The sequence below is a fragment of the Neopsephotus bourkii genome, unplaced genomic scaffold, assembly GCF_033783945.1.
Source record: "Neopsephotus bourkii isolate Nb327-2 ecotype Australia unplaced genomic scaffold, CSIRO-AGI_Nbou_v1 NB_1760, whole genome shotgun sequence".
Taxonomy (NCBI): domain Eukaryota; kingdom Metazoa; phylum Chordata; class Aves; order Psittaciformes; family Psittacidae; genus Neopsephotus; species Neopsephotus bourkii.
In genome coordinates this window covers 10,673,622-10,685,671 of record NW_026902234.1, presented here as the reverse complement: position 1 = coordinate 10,685,671, position 12,050 = coordinate 10,673,622, and positions in this window count along the sequence as shown.

Here is a 12,050-nt window from a genome sequence, read left to right as displayed (position 1 = left end):
TGTTTCTTATCAGGATGGATTGCATCTTCTGCTGATAGTTGGGGCTTCCTTATCTTCTGGTTTGCACTGGCCTCAGGGCATTCCTTCACCAACCAGAACGTTAAAGAGAAGTTCATTTCAAGAGAAGCATCTTGTGGCCGAAGCTCCAGCAGCTTTAGTTATTCGTGCTAAGAAAAACTAGTGAGACCAACATACGGTGAGAAGAATTCAGATAATTTTATTTACAACAATCCTCTCTTTGTTATTATTAAGCATTCCTGTTAATATGTCCAAGAGAATTGAAGAAGGCTTTGAAGGTGTTTAACTGCCATCCTTAGTCTCACATATAGAGTTATTACTTGCAACATGCATAATAGAATCGGAGCTAACAAGATTACCACTGGGTGGAGCACGTGATTATAGATCCCCATAGGTATTGGTCACCACCCAAAGAGACCTTCCCACCATGGATGTTCTCCATCCTTCTTCATCCTTCCAGTACCATGATGTATTTCTTCTGCATCATGATAAGTGGTGAACTGGGAGGGGGTTCATCCATTGTTTAAAACACGGGTCTAGTAGTTCATACAGCTCACTGTGGTTTAGTAGTTTTCTCACTAATGCAAGCTGCATTGCAAAAGGGGTAGGCAGTAAATCTTGACTCAAGTGTATAAGATTGTAACAATTAATAAGGCATAAGAGTTGCAGCATAATTGAAGTCACATCCCATAATCTTTCTGAAATTATAAACACAACTATTTGAGTGATTACTAGTATCTACAGCAATGTCATCTACAAATATCAAAGCACAAAATGTTAACTAAGTGGGTCCACAGAAGCTGTGTTACCTCCATGCCTCCCCACGGGGCTTCTCCCTCTCACCCCCCACCCTCCCCCCAAAGACGGTGCCTCTGTTGTTGCCCACCCTACCCAAACATCGTGCTGCCAATGGAAGAGCTCGGCTATCCTCAAAATGCAGGGTTGCAAGGAGAAGGAGGAAGAAGTTGAAGAGGAAGCGATGGGAGGTTAGGGTTGCCCTTCCAGCAAGGAGGGTTTGGTTGAAGGGGTGGTGATCAATGGCAGCCTTGGCTGCAGTGACCATGAGATGGTGGAGTTTAGGATCCTGTGTGGGAGGAATAGAATACCTAGCAAGGCCACAGTTCTAGATTTCCGAAGGGCCAACTTTGGCCTGTTCAATCAACTGCTAAGAGAAGGCTCATGGGAAAGGGTACTAGGCGGTAAAGGGGCTCAAGATAGTTGGTCAGCATTCAAGGACCACTTCTTCCAAGCTCAGGATCTGAGCGTCCCAATGGTCAGGAAATCAAGTAAGGGAGCTAGGAGACCAGCGTGGTTAAACAAGGAGCTGCTGGGCAAACTCAAGTGGAAAAGGAGAATCTAGGGATTATGGAAAGAGGGGCTGGCCACTTGGGAGGAATATAGGACAGTTGTTAGAGGATGTAGGGAGGCAATTAGGACAGCTAAGGCCTCCTTGGAACTTAATCTTGCTAGTCGGGTTAAGGACAATAGAAAGGGCTTCTTCAAATACATAGCAAATAAAACTAACACAAGAGGCAATATAGGCCCACTGCTGAACGAGGTGGGTGCCCTGGAGACAGAGGATATAAAGAAGGCAGAGGTGCTGAATGCCTTCTTTGCCTCTGTCTTTACTCCTGCAGACTCTCCCCAGGGGCCCCAGATTCCTATTGCCCCAGAAGGAGTCAGGACAAAGGAGGAGTTTGCTTTGGTAGATGAGGATTGGGTTAGGGATCAGCTATGCAATCTGGACATCTATAAATCGATGGGTCCGGATGGAATGCACCCACGGGTGCTCAGGGAGCTGGCGGAGGTCATTGCTAGGCCACTCTCCATCATCTTTGGTAAGTTGTGGGAAACGGGAGAGGTGCCTGAGGATTGGAGGATGGCAGATGTCACACCAGTCTATAAGAAGGGCAAGAAGGAGGACTCGGGTAATTATAGACCGGCCAGCCTTACCTCCGTCCCTGGAAAGGTGATGGAACAACTTATTCTTGACTCCATTTCTAGGCATATCAAGGATGAGGGGGTTATTAAGAACAGCCAACATGGTTTTATGAGGGGGAAGTCAAGTGTGACCAACCTTATAGCCTTCTATGAGGAAGTGACTAGGTGGATGGATGATGGTAGAGCAGATGTGGTTTTTCTTGATTTCAGTAAGGCATTTGATACTGTCTCCCACAGCATTCTCATAGATAAGCTAAGGAAGTGTGGGCTTGACGATCAGGTAGTGAGGTGGATCAAGAACTGGTTGGAAGGAAGAAGGCAGAGAGTTGTGGTCAACGGTGCAGAATCTGGCTGGAGGTCTATGACTAGTGGAGTCCCTCAGGGGTCGGTGCTGGGACCAGTGTTGTTTAATATTTTCATCAACAACCTGGATGAGGGAACCGAGTGTACTCTCAGCAAGTTCGCTGATGACACTAAACTCGGAGGAATGGCTGACACACCAGAAGGCTGTGTTGCCATTCAGCGAGACCTGGACAGGCTGGAGAGTTGGGTGGGGAGAAATTTGATGAAATTCAACAAGGTGTAGAGTCTTGCATCTGGGGAAGAACAACCCCATGTACCAGTACAGGCTGGGGACTGACCTGCTGGAAAGTAGCGAAGGGGAGAGGGACCTGGGGGTTCTGGTGGATAGGAGGATGAACATGAGCCAGCAATGTGCCCTTGTGGCCAAGAAGGCAAATGGCATCCTGGGGTGCATTAGAAAGGGTGTGGTTAGTAGGTCAAGAGAGGTTCTCCTCCCCCTCTATTCTGCCTTGGTTAGGCCGCATCTGGAATATTGCATCCAGTTCTGGGCCCCTCAGTTCAAGAAGGACAGGGAACTGCTTGAAAGAGTCCAGCACAGAGCCACAAAGATGATTAAGGGAGTGGAACACCTCCCTTATGAGGAGAGGCTGAAGGAGCTGGGGCTCTTCAGCTTGGAGGAGACTGAGGGGTGACCTCATCAGTGTTTACAAATATGTAACGGGTGGGTGTCAGGATGATGGAGCTAGGCTTTTTTCAGTGATATCCAGTGATAGGACAAGGGGCAATGGGTGTAAACTGGAGCATAGAAGGTTCCACGTTAACATCAGAAAGAAGTTCTTTACTGTGAGAGTGACAGAGCACTGGAACAGGTTGCCCAGGGGGGTTGTGGAGTCTCCCACATTGGAGATATTCAAGGCCCGCCTGGACAAGTTCCTGTGTGATGTACTCTAGGTTACCCTGCTCTTGCAGGGGGGTTGGACCAGATGATCTCTTGAGGTCCCTTCCTGTCGGAGTGGGAGTCGGGCCCGGAGTAACGACGCAACCTCAATATGAGTATGATCGTTCTCCTTTATTGTTTGCATACACAGTGTTTATATAGGATTCTAAATCAGCCACGCTCCTAAAGCAAAGCTATCATTGGTCCCCAACAACTGTTCACGCACCTGTCTATACATTGCTATTGGCTAAGCTAAGTTTTACACACATATCTCTACAACAGCAGGGTGCATGCCTTGTGATAAGCGGTGCATTCCTTGTGGCCAGCAAGCTCCTGTTTCAGCGTTCTGCTTACATTTCTTCAACTCCAGGCCTCCTCGGCTCAGCTGAGTCAGAAAGAGTTCAAGGCTGTCTCACTCAGCTCTAATCCTGGGTTGTGCAGGCCCTCGTGAGAATGACCATTGCTCCACACCTTCCAACTCTGGGATTCTGTGATTCTGTGATTCTGTGACAGTAGGAATTAGTTGAGCAATCTGGATATCCATAAATCCATGGGTCCAGATGGGATGCACCCGCGGGTGCTGAGGGAACTGGCTGAGGTCATTGCTAGACCGCTCTCCATCATCTTTACCAAGTCTTGGGAAACGGGAGAGGTGCCTGAGGACTGGAGGAAAGCAAATGTCACTCCTGTCTTCAAAAAGGGCAAGAAGGAGGACCCGGGTAACTATAGACCGGTTAGCCTCACCTCCGTTCCTGGGAAAGTGATGGAACACCTTATCCTTGGTGCCATCTTAAGGCATATCAAGGATAAGAGGGTTATGAGGGGCAGTCAACATGGCTTCACCAAGGGGAAGTCGTGCTTGACCAATCTCGTAGCCTTTTATGAGGAAATAACACGGTGGGTGGATGATGGTAGAGCGGTGGATGTGGTCTACCTTGACTTCAGCAAAGCGTTTGACACGGTCTCCCACAGCATCCTTGCGGCTAAATTGAGGAAGTGTGGTCTGGATGATCGGGTAGTGAGGTGGACTGTGAACTGGCTGAAGGAGAGAAGCCAGAGAGTTGTAGTCTATGGGGCGGAGTCTAGTTGGAGGCCTGTATCTAGTGGAGTGCCTCAAGGGTCGGTACTGGGACCAGTATTATTTAATATATTCATCAACGATTTAGATGAGGGAATTGAGTGTACTATCAGCAAGTTTGCTGATGACACTAAGCTGGGAGGGGTGGCCGACACGCCAGAAGGCTGTGCTGCCATCCAGAGAGACCTGGACAGGCTGGAGAGCTGGGCGGGGAATAACTTGATGAAATATAACTAGGGAAAGTGTAGAGTCCTGCATCTGGGCAGGAACAACCCCAGGTTCCAGTATAGGCTGGGGAACGACCTGTTAGAGAGCAGTGTAGGGGAGAGGGACCTGGGGGTCCTGGTGGACGACAGGGTGACCATGAGCCGACACTGTGCCCTTGTGGCCAAGAAGGCCAATGGCATCCTGGGGTGGATTAGAAGGGGGGTGGTTAGTAGGTCGAGAGAGGTCCTCCTTCCCCTCTACTCTGCCCTGGTGAGACCTCATCTGGAATATTGTGTCCAGTTCTGGGCCCCTCAGTTTAAAAAGGACAGGGACCTGCTGGAGAGAGTCCAGCGCAGGGCAACTGAGATGATTAAGGGAGTGGAGCATCTCCCTTATGAGGAAAGACTGAGGGAGCTGGGTCTCTATAGTTTGGAGAAGAGGAGATTAAGGGGCGACCTTATTAGTGTATATAAATATATAAAGGGGGAGTGTCACGAGGATGGAGCCAGGCTCTTCTCAGTGGCAAACAATGAAAGGACAAGGGGTAATGGGTACAAATTGGAGCACAAGAGGTTCCACTTAAACCTGAGAAGAAACTTCTTCTCAGTGAGGGTGACGGAACACTGGAACAGGCTGCCCAGGGAGGTTGTGGAATCTCCTTCTTTGGAGACATTCAAAACCCGCCTGGACACGTTCCTGTGTAACCTTATCTAGGTGTTCCTGCTCCGGCAGGGGGATTGGACTAGATGATCTTTTGAGGTCCCTTCCAATCTCTAACATACTGTGATACTGTGAATCCAAACGAGTTTCACAGGATGTAGCTATTTATTAACTTCCCCTCCTTGGCGAGTTGTTCTAGTTCAAGGGCAATTTCAGTGAGTTTTTGTTCTTTTTCTAGGTTATAATCTCCTTCTCTTGTGGCTGCATCTTTCTTCAGTGCATTGTTGACAACAGGAAGCAGTTGTTCTCTGCAACACGAAGAACGGGTTTTGGAAAGGAGTCCTCATGAATAGGAATTAAAAGGATGGTGGGAAAAACCTCACAACTGAAACAGCCACCCCAGCAGTGGGGGTTGTTCTACCTGGAGGAGGCTCCCGGGAGTACTTATTGTGCATTTCAGTGTATAATGGGGGATAATAAGCAAGATGGGGATGATACTTCTCACCAAGCCCTGTAGTGACAGGGCTAGCGGCAGTGGTTTTAAATGGGAAGAGGGTAGATTTAGATTGGACAGGAGGAGGGCAGTTGTTACAATGAGGGTTCTGAGGCGCTGGAGCTTGTTACCCATTAAAGCTGTAGTTACCCCACGTCTAGACCTGTTCAAAGTTTGGTTGGATTGGGCTCTGAGCAACCTGACAAGCGGAAAGATAGCCCTGCCCCTGGCAGCGGGGTTGCTCTAGATGATCTCTAAAGGTTCCTGCCACACCAAACCACTCTAGGCTTCTACAATCCCGAATGTATGACATGATAATGGTGGACCTGCACTCCAGGATGCTGCCACTGGAGGTGCTTCATTGCGCAGGGTAGCCACGCAACCAAGAATGCTGGAAAAAACGACTCACTGTTTCCTTTTCTGCCACTTCAATTTCAGCAGGTAACCCAGAGCTACCAGAAGGACTATGGATACAAGGACGGCTCCTGTCACAACTCCACTGAACACCAGCATGCTTTTTGATTCTTCAGTCTGTGCTGTTTCCTCACCACCATGACCAGCACCTGTTGGAGAAGAGATGGTCCCACATATTTCTATATTCTGCACTGCTGACAATGCCATAGGGTGTTTTGTGCTTGAGAGGCTGAACTCTTGCTGCATTCAGGTGTGTTTTCAGGCAAGGAGTGCTTGCTGGGGATATTGTTCCTCAGTGGTATGCAATGCAGTATTACAAAGTCATTAAGAAGGCAAAAGAGAAAGGAAGCAGAATGCCCCAGCCCTGTGTTCCCCCTGAAGCTCTGGAATGGCACCCAGATCACAAGCTGGAGAAACGTGGCCTGCAGCCACAGCTGTAATCACACCTGGAGAAGTTCCCCTCAAGTGTTGCACTGGAAGGGGATGTTAGTGCATGAAGATGAGCAGGGTCCACGACGCCCAAAGCTGCAAGGGTACCTGCGTGAGTTTTGACGTGGAAAGTTCTAGGGCAAAGAAGGCATTAAGCTCACAAGGCACTACCAGTCATGGGTCATCTGCCGAGGTGAGCAGCTCCAGAGAGGAGCCTTCAACCCCGGATCAAGGGGAAACCCCGTGTCCGGCAGCCTCAACTCCGAGTGGCAGCAGCCGCAGAGGGACCTTCAGGCCCTCGCCAGGCCTTGCCCAGGAGCCTGGAGCTCCGTTGAGGCAAGCAGGGACTCACAGGGGCCGGTGCTAGGAGGGACGGCCCAGGCCTGAGCAGGAAAAACCACCCCCGGGGTGAGCGGGATCAGCGCGTGGCGCGGCAGTCAGCGCCGCTGGGCAGCGCAAGCGAGGGAGAGCATTCGCCTCAGGGCCAGGGCCCGGTCTGGGAGCTCTGGTCTGGCTGCCCCAGCGGTGGCGGCGTCGGCACCAGACTGAGCTGAACGGCGGGGAGGCTGCAGCGCAGAGCTGGTAGTGTAGAGAGTGCTTGCACTGGTCTCGTGAGGCGAGAGTACACAATGGGCAGGGCTGCACTCGCTGCACCCTGGTGGAGGCCCTCCTGCAGCAGGGGGCTGAGCTGCGGGATACTGTCAGTAGCTGAAAGATGTCAGGGAAGTAGAGAGGGAGCAGCACTGCCTGCTCCAGGCCCAAACTGTGCAGGGGTCACAGGCGTCCACTGTAGCCCATAGAGAAAAGGAGGAAGGCATTAATCCAGGAAGCTGGGAGCTAGTAAAAAAATACCACCACCACCAACAAAAAAAAAAAAAAAAGAACAAAGAAAAAGAGGAGGACACTTAAAAAGCAAGGGGCTTCCTCCAAAACCCAACATTCCCACCCAGAACTGCTTCGCAGCTCTGCAGTGGGCTAACAAGGAAACGTACAATGCACCAAACCAACAACCAGCTGACGCCACAGTAAAGAGGGTCACTACTAGTGCCTCCAGGAAAAAGCAGCAGGTCACAGTAGTAGGGGACTCTACCTTGAAAGGAATAGAGGCACCCATGCGTTGGCCTCAGCCTCAAGGGAGGTGTGTCGCCTGCCAGGGGCTCGGATCAGGGATGTTGCTGAGAGGTTGCCTGGCCTAGTAAGGCCTGCTGACTTGTTGAATTGCTCATGAGTAAATTATTTAAAAGTAAAGGCTTATTCCTTCTGGCAGACAGACATTGACAATGTACCAAGGGGACACTCTTGGGAATGAAACCTAGTTGCCTGTTCAGCAGCTGGAAGAGCAATCTGCTGTGGAACAGCTGCTTTCCAAGACAGAGGGGAAAAAGCATTAGTGACATGTTGTGACATGGTTCTTCCTAAGCAGCAGCTGCATAGGCGCCAGGGTGACCTTCTGGATAGGTCCTGGCAGCTCTCGAAGTGAAGACTCTCTGCTTACCCTCGCTTTCTCTCCAAGCCTGTACATCAGGATCCCACTGTGAAGCTGAATCATCAACACCCGCATCCACATCTGCAACCAAAGGCAAAAGAGAAAATGAAAGATGGTTCTCATGAAAAATGGTTTTCTCGTGAAAAATGGTTCATGTCATGGTGTGCATCTCTGAGCCTTGTCCAAGAATACAAGGCAAGATGGAAAAGACCTGCTCGCGTAGAGAAGTGAAGAAGAAGCTACTACATACCCCCAGGAAAGTTTTTATGGTGCAGAATGTGGTTCAGCCCAGAAACACGACCGGTAGGCACTGCTGTAAATAGAGAAGTGAAAGATCTTTGTTCAAATTAGCACTATGCTTCTCCAGAAGAGAACTATAGGGACAGGAAGGGGATCGTGGACTGATGCCTCCCACCCACCCCAGAGCTGCTGCTTCTGTTGCTGCCCACTCTAACCTGGGCGTAGTGCTGCCCATGGAACAGCCTGGCTATCCCAGATACGGAGGACCTCCAGGAGGAGGAGAAAGAGGATGAAGAGCAATCGATTGGAGGAGGAGACCCCCCACACTCTCCGCATGCTGCTCATTGCCCCAGTCCATCACCTGCTTTGCACCTTCCAGGTCGCAAGGGCAAAGTAAGGTAAGGGCAGTAAGGTAGGCCATCTGGGTGACTTCACAAAGCTCTGCACAGCCTCACAGGGATCTGAGAGTTCACAGGCAACTTCTGCCAGGGCGTGGAGGGCTGCACAGATGCCTGCAGGTCCACCCTCCATCCATAGTTTGGGGACACCCTCTGTGTGCAACCAGAGGTGCCTGGCAGGGACATGGTCTCCTGCCTTCCTGGTTATCTGGTGTGTTCTCCAATCTCCTACCACATGGTGGGTTGACCACGGCCAGCAGCCAAACTCACACCTGCTCTCAAAGTGAGTAAATGCTTAAGACTTAGTGGCAGATACCGGCAGAACCTTATCACTTTTAAGACGTGCTGGGAAAGTATTTGGTTGAATTGCACATGAGTAAATTATTAAAAGGGACAAGTTTATTCCTTCTGGTAGAGAGACATTGACAGTGTACTATTGGGATGACCCAGGGAATCAAACCCAGGAGCCAGCCCAGCAGCAGGAAAAGTGCTCGGCAAGGGAACAGCTGCATCAAAGACAGAGGGGAAATAAGAGTGTTCATGGCACACTGTAAGGCAATTCTTCCTGAACAGGAGCTGCAGAGGGGCTGGGGTGAGCTTCTGGAAGGGCCCTGGCAGCTTTCAAAGGAAGTGGAAACTCTCTATTTACCATTGCTTTCTCTCCAAGGCTTTACAGCTGGATCCCATTGCGAACCTGCTGAGTTAGCATCTGCAGCCACACCTGCCACAGAAGGCAGAAGGGAACAGCTCCCATGGAAAATGGTTTCTGTCATGCTGTGCATCTCTAAGCAAGAACATAATGCAAGACAAAAAAGAGGTGCTCACCATACAAAGTGAGTAAGGTGTGACTACTTACCACTAGGAATCTCTTTACACTGAAGAAAGTGGTATTGGTGGAAATCGGAGCCGGTATGCACAGCTGTAAGCAAATAGAGATGGGAAAGATTTTTCTCCTAGTCTGCACTACGCTTTTCCATTAAAGAACCACAGAGACGGGACACAGAACATGGACCATTGTGAGATCCACATGGAGGTCCAGATTCTGCCAGGATCAAAGGAAAAGCTCCCTGCGCTCTGATGCTACTGATGCCACTGATGCCACCACTTACTAAGTGGGTCCACAGAAGCTGTGTTACCTCCATGCCCCCCGACAGGGCTTCTGCCTCACACCCACCCTGAAGATGTTGCCTCTGTTGTTGCCTGCCCTACCTGGACGTCGTGCTGCCCATGAAACAGCCTGGCAAACTTCAAAATGCAGGGCTGCCAGGAGAAGCAAGGAGAGGATGAAGAGAAAGCGATGGGAGGGGGAGGCCCTCCCCCCTTCCCCCATGGTTCTCAACACCTCAGCTGTCCATCTTCCTTGCACCTCCCAGGCCTGCAGCCTGGCACTTCCAAAGCCAGACACAGAATAAGGCAGGATACGTCTATGTGACATCACAAAGCCCTCGGGTGTCATGGCAGGGATTCTGTGTCACAGGGGAACCTCTCTCAGGACATGGAGGGCCTTGCAAGATGCGTGCGTGGGTGCTCATCCTCCATCTGTGCTTTGGGGACACAATCTACACACAGCCAGAGAAGAAGCCTTGATGCTGGTCAAGCACTGCTCAGCAACAGCCAAGGCTGTTGTAGCTCCAAATGCAAGGCAGAGTGGTGCAGGGACCACGAGGAAGAAAGGTAGCGCCACACTAGCCAGACTCTTTGCATAACAACCCCAAGGATGTCAACACACGATCAAAGTGCGCCCGAGCTGGGATGCCCAAGGATGTGGGAAGCCTGCAGCAAAGGTTTTGGAGCCCCAAGGATTTAGAGGGCTGCTGGTTGCTGATGCCTTTCCCCTGCACTGTGTTCTGTATCAGGTCTGGCTCCTGCTCCTGGTGCTCAGACATCCCCATGTCAGCAAGCTAAAAAAAGACCAAATTTCTCTGCCACTGCCCAAAAGGGAATAGACAGCCTTGTGTGCGGGGTAGGTTACTCCACGTCTGGACCTGTTCAGGGTTTGGTCGGACTGGGCTCTGAGCAACCTGACAAGCAGAAAGATAGCCCTGCCCCTGGCAGCGCGGTTGCTCTAGACGATCTCTAAAGGTCCCTGTCACACCAAACCACTCAATGCTTCTACGATCCTGAATGTATGACATGATAATGGTGGACCTGCACTCCAGGATGCTGCCACTGGAGGTGCTTCATTGCGCAGGGCAGCCATGCAACCAAGAATGCTGGAAAAAATGACTGTTTCCTTTTCTGCCACTTCAATTTCAGCAGGTAACCCAAAGCAACCAGAAGGAGTATGGACGCAAGGATGGCCATTGTCACAACTGCACTGAACGCCAGCATGCTTTTTGATTCTTGACCCTGTGCTGTTTCCTCACCACCATGACCAGCACCTGTTGGAGAAGAGATAGTCCCACATATTTCTGTATTGTGCACTGCTGACAATGCCATGTCCTGTTTCGTGTTTGAGAGGCTGAACTCTCGTTGCATTCAGGTGTGTTTTCAGGCAAGGAGTGCTTGCTGGGGATATTGTTCCTCAGTGGTGTGCAATGCAGTATTACAAAATCATAAAAAAGGCAAAAGAGAAAGGAAGCAGAATGCCCTAGCCCTGTGTTCCCCCTGAAGCTCTGGAATGGCACCCAGATCACAAGCTGGAGAAATGTGCCCTGCAGCCACTGCTGTAATCACACCTGGAGAAGAAATGTTCCCCTCAGGTGTTGCAATATACTTCTTTAAAAGTGGAGGGTAGTGCGTGAAAGATGAGCAGGGTCCACGAGGCCCAAAGCTGCAAGGGTAGCTGTATGGGTTTTGGTGTGGAAAGTTCGGGGGCAAGGAAGGTGTTAAGCTCACAGGGCAATAGCAGTCATAGTTAGGTTTCCTTCTTCTGGTTAAAAGCTGACCAACAGCTTTTCCTCTGACAAAACTGCTCTCAAAGTCAGCAAATGTTCAAGACTTAACCCGTGCCAACCACCAGCAGTCCCTGATCCCTTTGAAGACCTGGAGAGAGAGCATTTTGTGAATTGCCTGTGTGTAAAATACTAAAAAGAATGTATGTATTGCCTTCTGATAGAAAGGTGTTCACTGTGCACCTTTGGGAAGCTCTGAGGATCAAACCCAGGATCAAGCCCCCCAGCTGGAAAAGCAATCCACTGGCGAACAGCTGCAATCACAGACAGAGGGAAAGAATATTCATAACACATTGTGAGGCTCTTCTTCCTAAGCAGCAGCTGTAAGCAGGGTGCCCTAAGCAGGGTGACCTTCTGCGTAGGACCTGGCAGCTCTCAAAGGAACTGAAGACTTGTGACTTAGCCACACATTCCCTCCAAGTCCCTACAGCAGAATCCCATTGCCAAGCCGCCGAGCCAAAACTCTCATCTCTGTCTACAAATGAAGGCAGAAGGGAACAGCCCCCGAACTATGTTCCCATATGACTTTTCAGTCTTTACCAGCAGTGAATG